General features: G+C 46.9%; 1 protein-coding gene across 2 annotated transcripts in view; it reads right to left on the bottom strand.

Moving 5' to 3' along the window:
* The window catches only part of LOC140408821 (uncharacterized), a 41,369-nt gene extending 18,116 nt beyond the window's left edge, over positions 1-23,253 (bottom strand). Inside the window, exon 1 of one of the 2 annotated variants that reach the window (XM_072496553.1) lies at positions 22,858-23,253. The gene's annotated coding sequence lies outside the window, so the exon portion shown is untranslated. The remainder of the gene's footprint in view (positions 1-22,857) is intronic. The other variant, XM_072496552.1, reaches the window with a different exon arrangement.
* Positions 23,254-23,489: the final 236 nt, after the last annotated feature.

Below are 23,489 nucleotides of genomic sequence, written 5' to 3'. Positions count from 1 at the left end.
ATTTTCACTCTAATTAGCCTCTTCCTTGGCAGATATCTCACACTTTGTTATTTTGATTCAAGGCTTCTTCGATCTTTCTTTTGACTCTAATGTGACTTCAGTGACAGTAACAAATAAGCTTTTGTTATGGACAGGAGAGTGACAGACAAATGGTACTTATTTCCTCTCACCACCTATCCGTAAGCAGAAGGGGTTTTGAGTCTTTTATAATATATAGTTTTATTGACATTTTAACAAATAATGCAACTAAAGCTCAGGATTAGTACAGCACAGCATAAATGTTTTGGCATTCATAAATACAGAAGAGGACAGGAGAACAACAATGCAGCAGTGCCTCCACATCTCCCAATGGATATACTAGAGAATGAGGGGGCCATGAAAACATGGCAAAATGGTGCACACCTTCCCAGGTAGCGAGTGCTCGCACTGCCCTCGAGAGTCCAGGATAAGGTCTTCGTGCTATGTTCAGGCGTGCACCAGAACACACCTCTCTCAGCTCCAGTCATACCAGAGGCATCAATAACACATTATGATGTCCTCTTCTCAGATACAATACCTGTCTGTACCTCTGCAAGAAACAGTCTCTGATTCTTTCACCCCACAATAACAGAAAGACAAATTACAGAAATAATTCACAAGGATACTAGTTCTAAAAGGATATTTTACATATAACCACCAGAAGCAACAAATCCCCAAACTCCGGCATGGTATAGAACAATCATCATTCCACACAGTTATACAGAGAAGAGCAGCAAATATTCACACAGCTGGTTCAGATTATAATCAATGCAGTCAACGCCTCCCAACACACTAACAACAACGGGATTAAAAAAAAATACCAGGAGCAGAGGATCTCAGGATAACAGGCCCACGGTTTCCTGGAGCACACCCCTCACCACAACGAAAAACAAGGAAAAAAGCTGCTCATTCAAAACCTCACTCAGCCTCTCAGGACATCCGGCCAAAAAGGAACATCCCAAGCATAAAACGGCAACAGGATACTGACCACAGTACAAGCTCTGGCCACACGGTATTGCACACAGGAGTCAATAAACCAAGGATACCCACACTATGCCAAGACTCACTACACAACCAACCTCACTACCCTCTAACACATCCAAGGAAATGCGCCAGCCCCGTTGACATTGGAAGATTCACGCCATTCTCCATCGAGGAGACCCCACCACCAAGGAGAAGAAGAATCATCAAGGCATCTGTCACCTGGGTGTCTCGGGAGGGGTACAATCCTCCCTGAAAACACCCCAAGACAAAATATACCAAATCAGGACATGCATCTGCATGCTGCCCTCCCAAGTAAGGAAAAGAAACTCCCATAAGAGAGGAACACCAAGATTAGCCAAAGAATTCCAGACAAGGACCAGCACCGTACAGCATCACAAAAACGGATTCTCGGGGCAGAGCAGTGTAGCCTCATTGGAGACAAAATACTGCCTCCCCAGGAGAGCCCGGCTTCAACAAGGAGGGCATTCAGGAAGTCACTATAAGGCCACTGGAGGAGGGCGCCTATCTCACCGACTCAGCCTACCCAAAGAACCGAAAAACAGCTCCAACAATGCTGATGCACAGCACTAAGACTATCACTCAAATCCTGCAACCCACTGGCTACGACCTCCCAAGTAGAACCCATCTCGAGAGGGGGAGCAGACACGCTCAAAAGAGGACAACCTGGGGCAGCACGGTGGCTCAGTGGTCTAGCACTGCTGCCTCACGGCACCAAGGTCCCAGGTTCGATCCCGGCTCTGGGTCACTGTCCGTGTGGAATTTGCACATTCTCCCTGTGTTTGTGTGGGTTTCACCCCCACAACCCAAAGATGTGCAGGTCAGGTGGATTGTATACCACGCTAAATTGCCCCTTAATTGGAAAAAAATAATTGGCTACTCTAAAATTTTTTAAAAATCTCCCTTTAAAAAAAAAGGAAGAAAAAAAAAAAGAGGACAACCTGGAGAAGGGAAATTCACTCGACCACCCAATAGACCCTCTGCCCGATCCAGGTAAACACAGTTAATGATCTACCAGGTCAAGCGACCACTGCCACTACCCACGTCGCCAAGAGAATATTGAAGACGACAATTCACACAATGATTAACCGACCACACCCAGGTGTGCGCCATTACACATTTCCCCTACTCCCAACAACTCCAGAGACACCAAGAACAAAGAAGAATCACAAGGAACCCAATCCTCTCTAGGATACACGATCTGTCTGGACTTTCGCAGGAGATAAGCATGGATTCCATAAACCCAAAGTAACAAAATTCCAAATGACGCAGATAGCTAACTGGGGGCTTTCTTCAACACTAGTGAGGACTTACATAGTCATACCACCCATTACCACACCAACCATCCACCAACCACCCTGCCATGGCTCTACTCATCTCTATAAACGAGGTGAAGGCTACCTAAAATGTACTCCCTTTTTGTAAATGCCAGATTGCAGCACATGAAAAAAGACAAGACTACAGCTACATTGCTACATAAGTATTAGGAGCAGAAGTAGGTAATTCAGCCCTTTGAGCCTGCTTCGCCTTTCAATCAAATCATGGCTGATACCTTCCTGGTCTCAAAGCCACCTCCCCACCTGTTCCCCATATTCCTTTAACCCTTTTTAAAAAAATCAGAAATATATCGAAGTACTTCTTGAAACCATTGAATGATTCAGACTCCACTGCACTATGGGGTGAGTGCCACAAATTCACCACACTCTGCGAGAAGTAGTCCCTCCTCATCTCAGTTTTAAATTTATCTTTATCTCAGCCTTTATCTATGACCTCTTCCTCTAGATCGTCTCACAAGGGGGAACATTTGGTCTGTGTTTATCTATGCACAAACCTCATGTCATACTACCGACTCAATATGCTTTATTCCATAACAGGATAACAAGTGATCACCGCCCCGTGTTCATAAATCGTACATGCTTGTCAGGAAAAAAGACAACAACATAAAATCAGCGGCATAGGCACAGGGGAATGAAGTTCAGAATTATTGATGAACTGCAGGATAATAGCGCCATCTATGGAGCTTGGGAAGGCCAAAGCCATAATAGAATCGTTGAGCAGAATTCAGGATACCTCCAGAGTTCCACTGAACGAAACATCTTCTTCTCCACCACAACGTCATCCAGGCAGAACAGAATCTTGGCCCCAGCGGGAGGCAACAACCCGGCTTGTCCAGCCGCCTCCAAATCCTTTCACCGAGCAGAGGACAAGACTACGCAAGAGCAGTGATCAGGGTCTCCGACCTACCCCAGGCCTCAAAGACCAGGCACAATGTTCAAACTTGAAAACGGCCAACCTTCAAATCGAGATTGCGAAAGAATGGCAGCCAAGTCAAAATCAGCCGGGAATTCATCCCTTGATCCCCCCCCAAAAAACATGTACAGGAACACGTCTGTCAAGCCCCAACTCTCCGAGTCGGTCAAGATAAATGACACCATGCAACAGGTGTTCCAAGGAGGTAATCCCCCACCAGAGAGGTTGCTCTAACGAGTAACAGGATTCTCTCCTCTGCTTCCACTATTCCGCCAAGGATATTTTACAGATCATCAAAATGAGCGCTAACAACCTGAGCCGCGAAGTCGATATCATCGTCCACAACATCATTCGCAATAGCAACCATCACCTCCATTCCAACAGCAGCGCCGAGGCATAGGCCCGTTCACCAGCAAAATGACCATTACAAGCTGGGCCCCAACCCAGCTGCAACTCAGGCAAACACAGATTTGTTGATCCAACGTGGCTCTTCATCGCCAAAATCTAGCCACGATCTTGTACAAGACACATACCCTGAAAGCAAGTAATTATGGAGATGTGCATCAAGATTTTTTAAAAAGGATTAAAAGATCAACAGAGCCAGAGCCCATAAAAACACAGCCGCTCCAGAGCTCACATCACGTGACCCCTTTGAATTATTTTTAAAGTATGCGGTGGCGTGTTTTCCCAGACTCGGAATTCGAGATCCAATTTACCAATAGCCCACAGCAAATTTGTATTATGATTAACTCAAAGTTAGTTTATTCCAGATTCACATCCTGGTTGAGTGAAAGATTATTTTATTCTTGTAACTCCTGGTGATAACTGTCAGAACAAAGGACCAACCCGTGGTCACGCGACTTGTAACCTTTTTGGTTAAGCAGAAAATTCATTTTGAAAAATAGCAATAAGAATATCGTTTTGAACATACAGTTGGATTTCTTTTCACGCCGTGGCCCTTGATTAATTGAATTTATTTCAATGCTTGCTCATAACAAATATATATGGCTATTTCCCGGGCTCTGTATTTACTTAAAAACTGTCTGTGCCTAGCATATTTCAGTTTTTATGAAAGGTCATATACCTGGAACATTAACTTGTTTCTCTCTTCACTTATGGTACCTGACTTCACCGGTTTCCAACATTATCTGTTTTAATTTCAAATTTCTAGCACGGTAAAAATAAAAGGTGATGAGAACTTGCTCCATTATTTAATAGGAACATGGCTGATCATTGATCTCAACGCCACCCTCTTGCAATACTGCCAGACCCCTTAATCGCCTTCGTTTGCAACAATCTATCCATCTCTGTCTCAAATATACTCCACTCCAATTCCAATAATGAAGAATTTCTCATCTCAGAATATGGGATCATCCATTTAACAATAAGACTGTGACCCCTGTTTCTATTACCCCTCGCCATGCAGGGAAAAAAATCTTCTCAGCTTCTATCCCAGCAAGTCCCTTAAGAACTGTAGACATTTCAATGTGATCACGTCTCATTCTTCTAAATTCCTGAGCAGAGAGGCCTAGTCTACTCAATTTCTCCCCACAGCACTGAAATTCCAAGGTGGGTTTCAGGTTTCCCACTAACACTGGTAGGAGACCAGTCAAAACCTCCATAGAATTTCATCCTCTCATCCCAGGAATCAATGTTGGTCTCCTTCCAAGACAAGCTGTCCTTCCATAGTTAAGAAAACCAAAACTGTACACAATGCTCCATGTGTGGTCTCACTAAGGCACTGTACAATTATTCAAGGTGCTGTTTCTGGCATCTAAAATTCTTTGTGGTATTTCTTACCAGTCTTTGGATCTATTCTGTGGCGTTTTAGACGTTTTAGTGTAGTCCTGTTATATATCGCAAGATCCTGTTTTGTTTGTTCATTGTGCCCCTTTCTCAGGCTTATCTGCTGTTTGCTGAGGATCCTATTACATAAACTAACAGAAAATTAACTGGCCTGCTGTAAGTATTGACAGTAGCAGGACAGGTTGGGGTAGTGGCTACCAATAACAGCTCTCACCTACTCCACTGACACCAGGCTTGATGATTTAATGATTTCTTACTCATTTGCCACGTCTGCTGTTGTATGACATTTGATCTTTCTTTGATCTTTGACAAAACATTGAGAGGGAAAATGGTTACATTTCCTGTTGTTTCTACACCATACTAGCATTTATTTTCACAGTTCATCCTCTCCACAACCTTCATGTATTGATACTGGAGTTGCTACCATACAATCCATTTGCAGGGTTTCAGTCGCAGCTTCTATTAGAGCACAATCTAAATTCTCTACACCTCCAGTGCATTCTTTAGCAAACCCTGCCACTCTTCACTATTTTGGCACTTTATTAAACCAAATTAAGTTTCAGCAAGGAGCCTCTCCTCCCCATGTGGTTCTTCAGTTTCACATATGACCTTATCTTTTATCAAAGTTTTATGCAAATTGCAGGTGGCTTCCTTCAATTTCAGTTAACTGACTAACTTCTGCAGTTGCTCTCCAAGCTCTAGGTTACAATCAATGCTCAAAATGTTAATTATATTTAAGGTCACCGTAATCTCATTAAACATTTGCACTAGCTCCACAAAGGTGGATTCTTCTATAACTCAAGAAAACTGTGGGGTCCTGTTTATTTGGTTGTCCCGAATGCCCATTCACACCAAAATTTCAGATTTGCATGCATTACCTCAGGTTCTGCATACAACAGCAGTTTTTCCCACACATTCAGACTTTTACGCAGTATATCTCTGACTCCAACAGTCGTATTATTTTTTCTAAAGAGTTCTGAATCAGAAAACAACTTCTGACACTTTTGTCATCCTTACTATAAACTTTTAAACATGATATCTTCTGCAGAATGTTTGGCAATAAATTATTTCTCACTATTTTTCCATTTTCAAGTTTCAAGTAAAGCTTTTATTTAGCTGTGCTGAAGTTTTGAGCAGGTTTAGTCATTTCAATCTCACCCACTTTTCTTTGATTTATACACAAAGATTTGCTTCACTACTGACATATCTTGCTTGGCTGCATCATTATATCATTAAGAAGCCATAGAGCCTGAAATGCTATGGAGGTTTTGACTGGTCTCCTAACAGTGTTAGAGTGGGCAATCTGAAACCCACCTTGGAATTTCAGTGCTAGTGGGTGAGATTTAACCAACGCGTTGTGCAAATTTGGGTTAAATAGCGAGAAAGGCCAAAATCGAGATTTTCACCAGGCGTGAATCAGTTTGCTTTCTACCAGCTCGCTCCCGATGGAGAGTTCCAGATCACGCCCAAATATGGAGAGCATATCATGAACCCCAATTTGCATTAATTTCCATCTCATTAGCGATACTGAAGTCGAATGTAACAGCTTCCCGGAATTAACCGGCGCCCCAGCGAGAAATCATGTGGACGCAGTTTAGTACTCCTTTCTAAAAACGTGAGGATGGTGCAATGGCTGCTGAGGGGAACTGAGATGGTGAGTAGCTATTTCCATTTTCTGGCATGCAGCTCAAGGACACTGGAGCTGCTTTCCCAGTGCTCAGGGGATGTGGGGAACCCCTCAAAGGGGTTGGAATTGGTACCAAATCGGATATCGCCGCTGGGCCGTGGGGGCTTTTCGTCCTTGAGGCCGTCAAGCCACCTTTAAATATTGTGAATACCCATAACGGGCAACTATAGCTATTGCCTGTCTGTCCAACCAAACACTTCCAGGACAGAGCCCTGTTCGTGGTTATATGCTGAAGGTCACTTTAACTCCCTTTGACTGTGAGCAGCCTCCAGCTACACAGCTGAAAGCAATTGCTAATAAGGAATTGGCCTTGTTAGTTGTGGCAGCACTTCACAGCTGCAGGTTGTGTTTGCTGCTTACTCCTGCTGGTGGCTGCAGATGCCTGGAGGCTGTTGAAGGCTGTTTCCTTCCTTTTCTGTAGCAGGAAAGGCCAACATTTTTTTCTGCGATACCTGGACCCTGGAACACTGGGCTCAGTGGGCTATAGGAGTCCAGAAGGCAATCCGGTTTGAAGCAAGATGACACTCTGGGATTGTGCGTGACACTGATCCAAATGGGCCACCTGATCACCCTGTTGAAGAAATGCTTTCGCAGATTGCTGATGCTTTTGTTGCTGGTGTGGTGAGTGCTGCTTGCACCTGGCACCTCACTGCGGGTTAAACACGCTGGAAGTCAAGGATGTTCAACTACACCTTGAGCGGCAGTGGAATATGTGGATGCCAGGATTTGGTTCCGGTGATATTGGGCCGTGTGGGAGGGCCTGCACAGCTGCGGCTCCTGGACAGAGAATGGCACTGATAGGTGGAACAAGTCACACATTGATGGGCAAATAATTTCTATGACAAAGTTCTGGACATGATAACACATTCGCAGGCTTATCCTCAGTTTTTGTTGAGCTATCTGCGAGGGGAAATACAGTTGTTTGTTTCTTTTGTTAAAATGAGCTGATATAGCTTTGTATTGGTACCAATATGGAACATGATGTTTCCTTGTTTAATGGTTAGCGCCATATGTAGAATGTTACGTAGCTAATTTTCAAGTCTTTGTTACTGTTGACCGTTTAGTAAACAAAATGTTCTCAAGTGGCTTCTCGTGGGTACATATGTCATGTCTCAGACGATGATTATTACATCACATTTCAATCAAAGTTTGAAGCTTGAACACTGCCTCAACTCGAGAAATACTCGCACCATAGAGGCAGCAGCCAACAATCAAACACAGCCTTCAGCACTGGGGATATCCTCGTGACCATAGGGTTCGTGTGTGGATCAGAGGAGGGCACCTGAGCACAGTCTCACTAATGTTTCCGGCAGGGGTCTGGGGACCCGGGGCTCCTGCTGTGGCCAGGGGTAAGTGTGCTGGGTGATGTTCTCCAGCACAACTGGATCATTGGATGGCATTCTGAGAGGAGGTGGGAGACACAAGGATGGGGTATGCTTGGGGATTTGAGGGTCCCGGAATGGAAGTCCTAACTGATTCACAATATATCACCTTCTCCAATTTCTTACATATACCAAAATGGATGATGGTGTTGGTCCCGCACAGGCAGCCCTCGCGGTGCTGGTGACAGTCCAGCCGGCCATACACTGGAGAAGGCAGCCGTGTGCAGGGGACCGATGCAGACCCAGCTACCTATTAGGCTGAGGAGGAACTCAGAGGGGGAAGCCAGCGATGGCCCAACGTGTACAGGCGTCATTGGTCTTTCGAGGAGATGTGCCGCAGGAAACTCCGTCTCAACAAAGAGACAATATGACATCTGAATCATGTCCTCGTGGACTTGATACCCCGTGGAGGAGGAGAACAACCGCTTCCAGTGGCCGTGAAGGTCACCACAGACATGAGCGTCTATGCTACCAGTTCATTACAGGGCTTAAATGCGAACTTGTGCATTTCCCAAGCTGCGGCCCACAGTGAGGTAAAGGATGCCTGTATGCCCGGGCAGCTGACTGTATCAAACTTGAGCTGTACCAAGCCCACCAAGATGCCCTGGCAGCAGGATTCTCTGTCATCACCAGAATGCCCCATATCCAGGGGGCAATAGCTGGCATACATGTCACCTTGCATGCACTCGTTGAATGTTCAACGCTTGTGTGACCACCACCTCTGGATTATGCATGTGTGTGCATTCTTCCTAGTGAGTGTGCAGAGCAGCTACATCCTGGGACACACTGAGAACACGCTTTGCATCTTTTGAAGACCACCCCAGGATGACGGGTTAGCTTTTGGGGGATAAGGGGTACCCACTGAAGTCCTGGCTGATGATGCCAGTATGGAGGTTGGAGACCGAGGCGGAGACCCGATAGAACGAGCCCAATGTTGCCACCCACGGTGTCATTGAGTGGTGCGTCAGATTGCTCAAAATGCAGTTCCGATGCCTGGGCAGCTCCAGTAGTGCATTGCAGTAAACTCTCCAGTGGGTCTCTCGTTTTGTGGTGGTCTGCTGTATCTCCACAACCTGGCATCGCAGCAAGACGACATGCTGGAGGAGGAGGGAGGAACATGTGGCCTTGTCTGAGGAAGAGGAGCCGTACCAGGAGGCTATGATGGACGAGCCCGGGGAGGAGCCGCAGGAGATGACAGTGGTGGAGGACAGACAGCGGCAATGGTCCAGCATGCCCGGAGGAGTAGGGAGGCCCTTAACCTCACCCGCTTCTGAAAGGATTAGGCTTTGTCCGTCAGCTCACACCTTCCCTCCTTCCACCCCATTCCTCCCTTTCCCCTCCTTTCCCCACTCCCCAATGGTTGTGGTGGATGGAGGTCAATCATCTCAACTTCAGGACATCACTGTAGGAGTTCCTCAGGGTGGTGTCCTAGGCCCAACCATCTTCAGCTGCTTCATCAATGACCTCCCTTCTATTATAAGGTCAGAAGTGGGAATGTTTGCGGTTGACTGCACAATATTCAGCACCAATCGTGACTCCTCAGATAATGAAGCAGTCCATGCCCAAATGCAGCAAGACCTGACAATCTCTAGGCTTGGGCTGTTGTAGCAAGTTACATTCATGCCACACAAGCGACAGGCAATGACCATCTCCTACAAGACAGGATCTAACCGCCGCCCCTTGACATTCAATTACATTACCATCGCTGAATCCGCCACAATCAACATCCTGGGGGTTACCATTGATCAGAAACTGAACTGGACTAGCCACATTAATACTGTGGCTACCAGGGCAGGCCAAAGGCTAGGAATCCTGCAGTGAGTAACTCACCTCCTGACCACCCCCCCCAAAACCTGTCCACCATCTACAAGGCACAAGTCAGGAGTGTAATTGAATACTCTCCACTTGCCTGGATGAATGCAGCTCCAACAACACTCTAGAAGCTTGACATAGTTCAGGACGACACAGCCCGCTTGATTGTTCTTCCTTCCACAAACATTCAAACCCTCCACCACTGACGAACAGTGTCAGCCGTGTGCATCATCTACAAGATGCACTGCCGTAACTCACCAAGGCTCCTTAGACAGTACCTTCCAAACCCACGACCACTGCCATTTAGAAGGACAAGAGCAGCAGATACCTGGGAACCCCACCATCTGGAGGTTCCCCTCCAAGTCACTCACCACCCTGACTTGGAAATATATCACCATTCCTTCACTGTTGGTCAAAATCCTGGCACTCCCTCCCTAACAGCATAGTGGGTGTACCTGCACCTGAAGGACTGCAGCAGTTCAAGAAGGCAACTCACCACCACCTTCTGAAGGGCACCTAGGGATGGGCAATAACTGCTGGCCTAACCAGCGATGCCCACATCCCGTAAATGAATAAGAAAAAAAATTCCCCGACTGTTCCAACCCATTTCCCCCCTTTCCCACCTTTCTTCCACCCTCCCGGGTCTGTGCAACATCACCCCAGGGTGATGGGCTTGTCAGCGGGTCAATATACAAGGCAGGAGAGTGATGGTCACTCGCTGTGAGGTAAGGTCTGATGCTCCTCAGTTTATGCCAAAAGACTGACTTCTTTCTTTCTGCTGACAGCACGCTCACACCCATCCTCTGAATGGGATCTGCACCAGGGGCATTTGATCTTGGTCCAGAGTGCCCAGGGGTGGGGGCAGGCAGGCCCGTTGTGAAGATTAATGATGACAGATACTTCACATGTATCAGGTGTAGAAAGTTTTAATTTGGAACATTGGATATTTCCATTTCCTCGAGCTACACAGTGATCCTCTACAGGATCACTCAGTGATCCTCAATCTTCTTGATCTTACTTGGTCTACTGCTGCGTCCAGATGTATCCCTACGATGCAGATCAGAAGTGGAGGCAGCTGGCTGCTTTTCGCACCCTGTGGTCTTTGATGCTCTTGGCGGGTGTCCTCTGGAAGTCCTGGAGCCACAGGGCCCCAGCCGACTAACCGGTGTCACTGGCATCGCTGTGCCACCTTGTTCTGCCTGTTGCCCTTGATGTGCCAGTGTCAGGAGGGGCGGATTCGGAAGAACTTAAGACCGTCGTCGTCACCTTGGGTGGCAAAACCTGGGTTGGCCTACAGCAGTTGCTCCTCCCGGACAGAGCCCTGGGGGTCTCCATGGGATGGAGGAACAGCTGGAGTGAGCTCCAGAGGCCTCTGCAGCATCTGGCTCTGCCATCCCTGGCGGCTTCCCATTGCCTGCACCATAGTGTTGACACCCTCCGCAATGGCCCTCAGTGACTGGGCCATGCTCTGCAGTTTCTCGGCAATGTCCATCTGTGTCTGGGAGGTGTCCCTCAGTGACTGGGACATGAGGTAGAGGCCCTCAGCCATGATCGTCACAGACTGAGCCATGCCTTGGACACCACCACTCAAGACGCTGAGCTTGTGCTCGAGGCTTTCCACTGCAGTCGCCACCCTAGCAGTGTTGGCCTTGGTACCACGCATGATCTCCTGCACATGCAGCCTTGGGACTCCACCAATTGGCTATGCGCTCACTGGAATGTCGCTGACATCCCCTCTTGAATCTCACGGCCTTGCCCTACCATCTACATCAGCTCTGGGATAACCTTGCTCAACATTTGACTGGGACTCAGCTGAGTTCTGAGATCCAGCTGATCTCTGACTGCTGACTTCCTTAGATGTTTCTGCCTCCACCTGATGTGCATCAGCAACTGTGTCGTGCTCGCTAGATTGTGCCCCAGAAACCTATCCACTAACGTCGCCCACCAAGGTGAGCGTCTCTGTGTTGGGGGGAAGAGGGTGACAGCTGTGGCGCCTCTTTGTCTCCTCAGAGCTCTCCTCCAAGGTGGTCTCTTGGGTGTTGGGTGATGGATGGGTGGGGGAAGGGGTGTCTGGGGTGGTGGTCAAAATGACTCCGGATGGCCTGGCCCCTTCAGATGGAGATCCTGCGATTAGTGAGAAGGAAGGACCATTTTATCTAACATGGACAACTCATCGGGTCAGGTCATTGTGCGGAGGGGCAGTGAATCATCCGCTCTGCAAATCAGTCTACCTTTGCGGTCGGTGACTGCTCTCTCCTTGGTCAACCAAGCGATCTCCAGGGTTCGTTCCTCATGGTGAATGGGGGGGGGGGGGGGGGGGGTGGATTCAGATCTCTGGTACTCCGTCCCCCATCTTGGCCCTTTCCCATTTATTATGGGCTATCTTCTCATGCGGGGACAAAGCGAGGGCATTGATGGATTGGGGGGGGGGGGGGCGTCTATGGTAGGTGGCATGTGTGGGCACTGCAACTGGACATGAAGGGGTTGTGCTAGTGGGTGCCAGTGGGTGCTGAAGAGCAAGCACGAGGATCGGATGTGACGTGGTTGCGAGGTGTCAGCCAGTGATTTGTTGGGGGTGGAGGGGAGGGGTAGCAGTTGGAAATGATGCCAGGAAAGAAGTAGTAACTTACCCTTGCAGCTCAGTGGAGGTCGTTGGTCTTCTTCTGACATTGAACAGCAGTCCTCCTTGTCATGCTGCCCGCACTGACTGCCACTGCCTCCCGGGCGGTATTGGTGACCTTGGTGCTGGCCCTCTGATCCCCTTGTGGGAACTGGACATCCCGTCTTACAGCCACAGCGTCGAGAAGTATCCCGAGGTTTGTATCGCCAAAGCAAGGAGCAGCTCTGCACACTGCCATGTTTGTGTGTTGACTGGGAATGAGTGATGAGGGAGAGTTTAAAAGCAGCTCCTCCTTGTTTACGGTGAGACACTGAGATGCGAGTCTGGTGAATCAGATGGTGAGACTGTCTGTAATGCAAGATGCTCGTGGGAGCTCATTTCCGCCACTAAGTGCCATTGAGTACGTGCCGAAATCTCGCCAATGCAGCCATTGAGAAACACCCAGTCAGGCTCGCCCAAAATGACACTTAGAAATATCGTGCCAGGGATTTCCGGTGACATGGATGTGCTGAGTAATCACACATCAGGTGGCTCTCCTGAACACAGCAAAATAGGCACTTTCGGCCGAACTTAGCCCGAAAAATTGGACTCATCGATCTACTCAACTACAAAGACAAGGAAGAAAAAAAGTAGGCCAGGAAGCACTCGTTCGAGAGGTCACAGGGAAGCCAGAAACGGTGGAAAAGGGCAAGATCTGCGAGCAAGTGGATCAGCGAACCCACAAGGCAATGGGACCCCAGCTGTCCCCCCAATCCTCTCCCTCCTGCGGAGATGGTTGAAAGTCATCCTAACTAAGAAACTGACTGCAATGAAAGATGAGACCAAGGTGGAGATCCAGGTGGCGGTCAGGGTGGTGGAGGCGTTGGCCGCCATGCATACGGCGCTCGATGTGATGAGGAAGAAGCTGGAGACCCACGGGAGAACAATCCAAGAGATCGAAAAGGCATCAACCGACCAGAGCGACTGGATCATTGCCCTGGAGGCCGAGGTAAAGAGATTGGTGGAGACCCAAGGGAACCTGAAGAGGAAGGTCGAGGACCAAGAGAACCGTCCCAGGCGACAGAATATCCGAATAGTTGGCCTGTCAGAGGGAATTAAGGGCAGAGACCCAATTGACAAATGGCCCAGATGCTGGGCAACTTGGTTGGAAGGGACGGCTTCCCCAAGCCGCCGGAGATTGACAGAGCCCACAGGTCTCTCCAGCCAAAGCCCAAGGCCAGGGAGCAGCCGAGGGTGATAATAACCAAGCTGCACAGATACCAGGACAGGGAGAGGATCCTCCATTGGGCTCGCAGACCAAAGCAAGCGGTTGGGAAGGACACAGAATAAGGGTATTTCAGACATTGGGGCGGATCTGGCAAAGCACAGTGCTGGGTTCAACCACGTGAATTCGGCCCTGTACAAGAGCAGTGTAAAATTCGGGATGTTATTCCCAGCCAGGCTCTGGATGACATACCAGAATAAGGAACATTATTTCACAGAGGTGATGAGTCCATTCATGTGAATGGCCTGGACAAAAGGCAAACAAGGTACTGTTGAGGATGACGCAGGGAGAATAAATGATGGACATGGGCAATTTTGTGTGGGACTGAACTGCCCTCTTGGAGTTAGAGAACCAGCTCATAGGACGGAAAAGGCGAGGGCAGCAGAGTGCAGGGGAGGTTGAGGATGAGTCAGGGAAGACAGCAACAGAACGGGCATAGGAGAGGGTCAGGACAACCCCAGGAGGGGTGCCACCACACTAACAGGGAAAGCTGGTGCTAGGAGGCATGAGAGAGGCGGCTGTGACGCATCTCCCAGCGGGGAAAGAACATCTGGCCTTGAGGGGGAATAGAGGGGGAAATTAGGACCATGGGGAGGAACATAATGAGAAGGAAGGGAAGATCTCCAAACTGATTTCAACAGGTCAGGTTCGGGATTATGGAACAAGATGGGATGACGCAGAATTCACAAAGAAAACCTTGGCGGAGTTCCCCAATATAGACATTGACTGATCATGGGAGGTGGGGGGGGGGGGGGGGGGGGGGGGGGTGACGGGACTTTAACAGCACCCACTGACGGACAGATCAAACCCCGGAATGGGGAAAACCTCAGGCATGGCTAGGGAACTGGGAAAGTTTATAAAGAACAAAGAAAAGTACAGCACAGGAACAGGCTCTTCGGCCCTCCAAGCCTGAGCCGATCATGGTGCCCTAACTAAAAGAAAAACTTTTGCCTTCTGCCCTTACTCGGTCCGGATCCCTCTATTTCCTCCCTACTCATGTACCCATCCAAAAGTCTCTTAAATGTTGCTAATGTGCCTGCTTCCACCACATCCTCTGGCAGTGCATTCCGGGCACCCACCATGTTCTGCGTAAAAAACTTACCGTGCACATCTCCCTTAAACTTTCCCCCTCTCACCTTGAACCTGTGCCCCCTTGTAATTGACACTTCCACCCTTGAAAAAAGCCTCTGTCTATCCACCCTGTCTGTGCCTCTCATAATTTTGTAGACCTCTATCAGGTCTTCCCTCAGCCTCTGTCTTTCCAGTGAAAACAATCCTAGTTTATTCAACCTCTCATAACCAACACCCTCGAGACCAGGCAACATCCTGGTGAACTTTCTTTGTACTCTCTCCAAAGCTTCCATGTCCTTCTGATAATATGGTGACCAGAACTGCACGCAATATTTCAAATGCAGCCGAACCAAAGTTTTATATAGCTGCAACATGATTTCCCAACTCTTGCACTCAATGCCCTGGCTGATGAAAGCAAGCATACCATATGCCTTCTTAATCACCCTGGCCACCTGTGCTGCCACATTTCGGGAACTGTGGACCTGCACGCCCAGATCCTTCTGTATGTTAATATTCCTAAGGATTCTGCTATTCATACCTAGATTTGATCCTCCAAAATGTGTCACCTGGCATTTCATAGAATTTACAGAGCAGAAGGAGGCCATTCGGCCCATCGAGTCTGCACCGGCTCTTGGAAAGAGCACCCTACCCAAGGTCAACACCGCCACCCTTTCCCCATAACCCAGTAACCCCACCCAACACTAAGGGCAATTTTGGACACTAAGGGCAATTTATCATGGCCAATCCACCTAACCCGCACATCTTTGGACTGTGGGAGGAAACCGGAGCACCTGGAGGAAACCCACGCACACACGGGGAGGATGTGCAGACTCCGCACAGACAGTGACCCAAGCCAGAATCGAACCTGGGACCCTGGAGCTGTGAAGCAATTGTGCTATCCACAAGGCTACCGTGCTGCCCCCAGATTGTCCGGATTAAACTCCCACCTGCCATTTCTGTGCCCAAGTCTCCAATCTATCTATATCGTGTTGTATCCTCTACCGACCCTCGGCACTATCAGCAACTCCACCAATCTTCATGTCATCCACAACTTACTAATCAGACCACCCACATTTTCCTCCAGATCATTTATATATACTACAAACAGCAGAGGTCCCAGCACTGATCCCTGTGGAATACCACTCGCTGCAAATCTTCCACCCTTACTCCCTGTCTTCTATAACCAAGCTAGTTCTGTATCCATCTAGCCAGACCACCCCGAATCCCATGTAATTTAAGTTTTTTTACCAGTCTGCCATGTGGGACCTTGTCAAACGCCTTACTAAAGTCCATATAAACTACATCCACAGCCCTTCCCTCATCAATTTACTTTGTCACCTCTTCATAAAACTCAATCGAGTTGGTGAGACATGATGCTCCCCATACAAAATCTTGCTGCCTGTCACTAATTAGTCCATTTTCCAAATGTGCATATATCCTGTCCCTCAGTATCTTTTCCAAAAGCTTCCCCACCACTGATGTCAGACTCACTGTCCTATAATTTGCAGGATTATCCCTGCTTCCTTTCTTAAACAAGGGAATAACATTGGCTATTCTCCAGTCCTCTGGAACTTTGCCTGTGGTCAAAAAGGATGTGAAGATATCTATTAAGACCCCAGGTATTTCTCCCTTGCCACCCGCAGTAACCTGCGATAGATCCCATCAAGCCCCGGGGACTTGTCTACCTTAATGCAATTTAGGATACTCAACACTTCCTCCTTTGATATATTGATGTTCTCAAGAGAGTTCACAGACCTATCCCTGGCCTCAACATCAGCAGGAAGTTAAAAAGGACCTACAGAGATGGGACACACGCCCGCTTCTTCCTGTTCAGATCCATACCGATCTGCATTTCCAAGGCCTTTTTCCAAGCAATAGACAAAATAATTATGCCGTTTGTGTGTGGGGGGGGGGCGGGAGGCGGTGGGGGGGAAGGGGTGGGGGGAGTGCAGGTGAAGGAACCAAACACAGAACGGGTGAGGATGGAGAAGTCCGCCTGCAGCAAAACACTCAACAAGCCAAGTGGTAGTAGCAACACTGAGAACCTGGAATTAGATGAGGCAGCACTTTGGTCTGACCGAAGTGTCCACCATGGCCCCTATCTGGGGCAACCACAGGTTTCCACCAGCCTTTGAGGGCGGGGGGGGGGTGGGGGGGGGGGGGTGGAGATGATTGACGGTTAGGGACTTTTACACAGGGGACAGACTAGCAACCCTAGAGGAGCTGACGGAAAGAATGGAACTATGAACGGACTGGAACTCCGACATCTGCAAATCAAAAACTTTCTCCGCAAGGAGACAGCGAGGTACCCCAGAGCCCCGAGAGACACAATGGTTGTGGAGGAGCTACTGGATGCGGATAGTCAGGGTAAGGGAATCTGCGGGGACATATATGGACAACTGTTAGAAAGGACATGTTCCCCCTCGGTTGAAACAAGGGTAAAATGGAGGAAGAGCTAGCGACAGGAGTAGGGTGAGGACTCTGGAGCGAAGCACTGAACAGGGCCACCTCCACCTCCTCTTGCGCCTCATGCAGCTCAAAGTGGTGCACAGAGCCCACCTGACAAGACCCCGAATGAGCAGGTTCTTCCCGGAGGTGGAGGATAAATGTGAATGGTGTCAGAGGGGCCCGGCCAACCACACCAAGCTGCCCCAGTCTTTTGGGTTCTGGACAGCCTTCTTGGAGGCGATGTCCAAGGTTGTGGGGGTGAGGGTGGAGCCGTGCCTGAGAGTGGCAGTCTTTGGAATATTGGACCAACCAGAACATCATATGGCGCAGAGGGCTGACATCCTTGCCTTTGCTTCCCTAATCGCACGCCGGAGAATCCTGCTCAGCTGGCGATCAGCAGCACCACCCACAGCTGCAAACTGGCTGGACGTAAATGTTGCTAACTTTGGCTGTGTTTCTTAATTTGGCACTGCCCAGAGACAAACACTGAACAACCACCCACGGTGAAGAAAAGGGTCTAGGATAAGACCTGGAAACAGCGGAAGAAGGGAAGTGAGGAGAGAATGGGGCAAAGGGGGGGGGGGGTTGCTGAAAAGGAACAACATGCAAACTGTAACCATCTCATCTATCTTTATGTATGGTGTAAAAATGTAAAGCTTTCATAAAAATATTTTTTTTAAAAAGAAATATCGCTCCCAGTGTAATTAATTACAACTAACAATATTCAGCAGTAATGATCACAGGGTGCTCTCCTGATCTCCTACAAAGACATTGGTGGAAGATTAGTGGACACCTCAGTGACCCGCCCATGTCTCCGGGACTTTAAATGACCTTCCACCAAAGTTACAGCAGGAGGCTGGAAAACTGTGCAAATTCTACCTCATTTTATTTTACAAGAGCCTTCATGCTTGTGGCACTACTCCTCAGCTCTCACAACGCTAAGTTCCATTTTGCCACATCGAAGCCAAGATGCTTGTTCAGCTTGCACGGCAACTGGTGCTATTCTGGAAGCCTTCAAGGAAGCATGTTCTAGATGTTGCCATGTCTCAATCCACCTTTTCACAGACAGGAAGTTAAATAAAAAGTAGGTTGTAAAGGGTTACGGTAAGGAAGCCTCTGCTCAGTTTTTGCATTCTGCGCTGCATTCAAATCAGACATATTAAAATAGTAAACATCTGACACAGAGTCTTTCAGGTGTGCCTTTGCTCTACGCCATGCTTAGCAAAAAGCCATACTGCAGGAAGCTGAGAATAGTCATAGAATCATAGAATTTACAGTGCAGAAGGAGGCCATTCAGCATACTGAGTCAGTACTGGTCCTTGCAAAAAGCACCCTACTTAAGCCCACACCTCCACCCTATTCCCATAACCCAGTAACCCCACCTAACCTTTTTGGCCACTAGGGGGCAATTTAGTATGTCCAATCCACCTAACCAGCACATCTTTGGACTGTGGGAGGAAACCGGAGCACCCGGAGGAAACCCACGCCAGAGATCAGTCAGAGTTCTCTCAGTCCATACAGAGTACAAGGGATGGAGGTGAGGAAGCACCCCTTAAATTATTTTTTGTCGGACTCTGGTTGATGAACTATAGCATGGGCAAATGCTATGAGTGGTATGCTGTTCCTTTATTTCTACTTTTCTGTTGTGCATCAACATAATGTCAGATTTGGCCTTTGCGTCCCTAGTAGCCCGGCGCAGGATCCTACTCATGTGGAAGGAGGCGAAACCCCCCGGACTGGAGGCCTGGGTAAATGATATGGCGGGGTTCATTAAACTGGAGCAGATAAAGTTTGCCCTGAGAGGATCGGCTCAAGGGTTCACCAGGCGGTGGCAGCCATTTCTCGACTACCTAGGGGAACGTTAGAGGGAAGACAGATGACCAGCAGCAGCAACCCAGGGGGAAGGGGGGGGGGGGAGGGGGGAGGGGGGGGCGGGGTTTAGTTTAGTTTAGGTCAAAGATAAAGGGGTTTTGTTACTTGTGTATTGTTAAAAATTTCTGTATTATTGTTGCGTTTGCTTTGTAAGAGGGGAAAATTGTTGTTTGGGAAAAAAATTTCAATAAAACATATTTTTTAAAAAACATAATGTCAGATTTGTCCAAAATGGACCAGGCAAACCTGCCACCCTGACGCTTTGATTCCATGTTGTGCCTTAAAACAAACACTGGCAAACAATATACTTCATAGATGGCCTAACATTACCGGGGTAAGGAGGGGAAAAAATATTTTCAATTAAAAAGGCAAACAATTATATGTTATAAAATTCATTAATTAAGTATTGGATTAATTGGGCATGTGCTCAGATTTACTGTCATTGTCTGTGCACTAAAAATGTTCAGCATCAGATCACAATTACAGTAAGCTGTTCTGCTGTATATTGGCCTCATTATTGTCTTGTGATTAAAAAACAATTGCTAGGCAAACCTGACTGACTGCATCACAGCCATTAATCCTTCAGTGGTGGATGTGTATGTATTAACAACATGGGAATAGCAGGTAGTGTCTGAATAAAAGAGAGCTTACTGGGTAAAAGCAAACCAAACCGCCTCTTAGTTTTCTGTATATAGAAGTGTTGCATCTGGTGTGCTGTTCCATTGTCCATGAGGTATGCTTTAAATCTGGAAAGGTTGCCATGTTTCCATGGGTACAAAATACTCTGCTTGGTTTAACTTCACCAGGAAACAGTGAAAACACCTAGTGGGAGAAATTGGACCTCTTTGTATAGAAAACAGGGCAAAAACTATTGATTTCGGACCTCCTGAAATATCTCGGACTGTATATTGGGGCCACCTAAAAGGGCGTTTGTGATCCTTGGATAGGTTAATGGGAAACCGAATACCTGTTTAGGGACATTACATAAAACTCATAGCTGCAGTACTCTGCTCACTTTTTTTGGGATGCAACACAGCCGGCATTTATTGTCCATCCCTAATTGCTCTCGAGAAGGTGATTTTTCTTCTAAAACCATTGAAGTCCATGTGCTGTAGGAACACCCACAGTGCCATTCGGAAGGTAGGTCCAGGATTTTGACCCAACGATAGTGAAGTAAGAAGTCTTATTTCTAGTAAGAAGTCTTACAACACCAGGTTAAAGTCCAACAGGTTTGTTTCAAATCACTAGCTTTCGGAGCACTGCTCCTTCCTCAGGTGAAACCTCGTTTCCTCATTTAACCTGAGGAAGGAGCAGTGCTCCGAAATCTAGTGATCTGAAACAAACCTGTTGGACTTTAACCTGGTGTTGCAAGACTTCTTACTGTGCTCACCCCAGTCCAACGCCGGCATCTCCACATCATGGATATATTTCTAATTCAGGATGTTGTGTGACTTGCTGGGGAACTTGAAAATGGTGGTGTTTCCAAGCATCTGATGTCCTTGTCCTTCTCAGTGGTAGAGATTGTATGCTGATTTGTTGCAGGCATTTTGTATCTGGCACATACTGCTGCCACTGAGTGTCAGTTGAGCAGGGAGTGAATGCTGATGGTTTGATGTGCGAGCAATCAAGCCAGCTTCTTTGTCTTCAGTGGTGTGGAGCTTCTTGAGTGTTGTTGGAGCTGCACTCATCCAGGCACATGGAGAGTATTCCAGTTCACTCCTGACTTGTGCCTTGCAGGTGGTGGACAGGCTTTGGGGAGTCAGGAGGTGTGTTACCTGCTTCAGAATTTCAGACCTCTGACCTGTTCTTGTAGCCGCAGTATTTGTATGGCTAGTCCAGTTCAATTTCTGGTCAATAGTAATCCCCAGGATGTTGAGGGTGCGGGATACCAATTTCTTGCCCTTAAACTCCACTGTCTTCGAAGCCACCCCTGACAACATTTTCTCCAAAATCCAGCCACATTTCATTCCTTTCCTATGCTAACATGTACCCATAGAAATAAAATTTCTAGCAGAATAAACAATTTAATTTTTAAAAACTGAAAAAGTGAAATAAAGCATAAATCTATTCTGTGAGATGATCTTTCATCAATAGTATAACTTGCATCGGCACTGACATCCCTTCTCTCGGGCACCTTGCATTGCCTTTTGTTCCCTTCCTGGTATTTGTTTTTTGATTTCCAGCTCGTGTGACCTTCCTGTTGCATGTCCACAATTGACTTCTTTGAAATACTGCAAATATTTACAGTACAAATCAACCTTACCAACTCCACTTATAGTGGAGAGACAACCAGGCACCGCAGGAAATAGAGCAGGTGCATCACACAAACCACACTCATCTGAAACATATTAGCTCAGATTTTCCAATTGGTATTAACTTACTGCCGATCATAAAATATCAATGACTGCTGATCGCTACTTCCATTCAGACTTGATATTCTAAAATCATACCCAATTCTTCCCCCGATCGCCCTCAAAAATAAAGTAATCAATCAGGACACTTTACAGATTAATTACTTTGCATAGTATGATACTAATCCAACCCCCATCACAACTGTCAGAACGTTAAAGTGTATTTCTGCTCATGAGAGCACACATTTGTATATTTTTCTTCCATCAATGAGAACATGAAAGATCTAATTAGGTGGTGGTAATCTTCACTTGGGCAGGGACCACACGCCTTCCCATCGAAGAAGCCGTCCACTGTTTGTACAATAGGTGGACCTTCCACTCCAGCAGATTTCTACCCAGGTATTGAGGGTGACAATGATACCATGTGTGTTTCCTGGTATAACATACACATCCATTAAATGGCACCATACAAAATCTTAAAGTAAAGTTTCTATTTTATGCCTATATCATTACAAAACACTGCATCCTCTGATTCACCACAAGCCTTTCCACTAAATATTGGCTAGTATATGATCAATAAAAAAATAAAATTAACCAATAGGGTGATTTTAAGCCTGTAATAGTATCCCAGGGTTGAGGAAACCATGGTGAAAAAGTGACCAGTTTACATCTCATGTTATGGTGAAAACAGTCTCAGGGAACTGTATATAACCATATCAGCTCATTGCTAACAGCGAATGAAACATACTTTAGCTTCTGTAGCTGTTAGATTTCTGAGTGTCCAAAGATGGGGTAATAACAATGCAGAGTTACCACCATACTTTCCAATGATGGTTTTTGAGCCAAACCTGCTCATTAACTTACTGTTCTAATTAGGGTGTGGCCCCAACACAAACCATATGTCAGTTCTTGATGAAGCTTGTTACTTGCATGTGTTAGGAGGTGCCGTTCTAGTCATTAAGTAAAAATACATTGACTACTAAAATGCTCCTCTTTATGATTATATATGTCCTACCACTTTCCATCTGGACAGGAACTTGTTTAAATACTAAACAGTGAAATAGGGCAAATTCCAAACAAAGCTTTTTAATTTACATTCAAACATTTTCCTCGCACACTCATGCACTGCTTCTCTCAAAAATGGATCTATGTCTAAAGTCTGCAACCCAACAGAAAAGGCATGATTAGTTTGTGAAACGTATTCTCTGATTCTCAGTTATCCGGATTATCTGTTGAACTAAACTTGCCCATTAAACAACTAAGGTGCTACTCACAGGTAAGATGCGTACTTGCTCAGAACAGGTCAGGTCAGTGAAGCAAATCCATTACAAGAGAAGATTTTTTTCCATTAAAAAAAGAGTCAAGCAGAGCTGATCATTTGCTCAATGTTTCCAGAAAGCGACGACAGCACCATTCATCAAGCAGCTTGTAGTTGCAGGAATGCCACCTTGTTCTAATAGTCTATTTGTTTAATTGTAATGAAACAAAGGAGCATTTCATCCACCAGTAAAGGTGCTGTATCATGCATTAATTATTAAACCAGTTGAAATTTCTCACTTGATGGCCCAAGTTGAAGGAAGAGAATAGATTCTGTACCTGAGGTTTAGTCTTGTTGAGTCAAGGAAATGCTGCTCTGATTATAGTCTCCCATGGTTCTGTTTCCTACAGATCACCTGCATTTGAATTTAAAATATATGTTTGAGGCTGTTTAGCACAGGATTTGCATGACCTCTCATAGTGCTACATTTAGCTGAAGCCATTGGTTATTAAAGTACCATGTGACTGGAAATCAAAATAAATGCCTGCATTTGCACACTCACTAATCAGCAAGTCCTTTAACCCCTTACTGGTCTCTTTCTCTAGAGAACTTTTTGATGAACATAAGAAACTTGTTCAGGGCTCGTTT

This window comes from Scyliorhinus torazame, chromosome 3 (genome assembly GCF_047496885.1).
Source record: "Scyliorhinus torazame isolate Kashiwa2021f chromosome 3, sScyTor2.1, whole genome shotgun sequence".
In the NCBI taxonomy this organism is placed as follows: domain Eukaryota; kingdom Metazoa; phylum Chordata; class Chondrichthyes; order Carcharhiniformes; family Scyliorhinidae; genus Scyliorhinus; species Scyliorhinus torazame.
The sequence above is the reverse complement of the archived record's forward strand: the minus strand, read 5'-3'. Positions and strand labels throughout refer to the sequence as shown.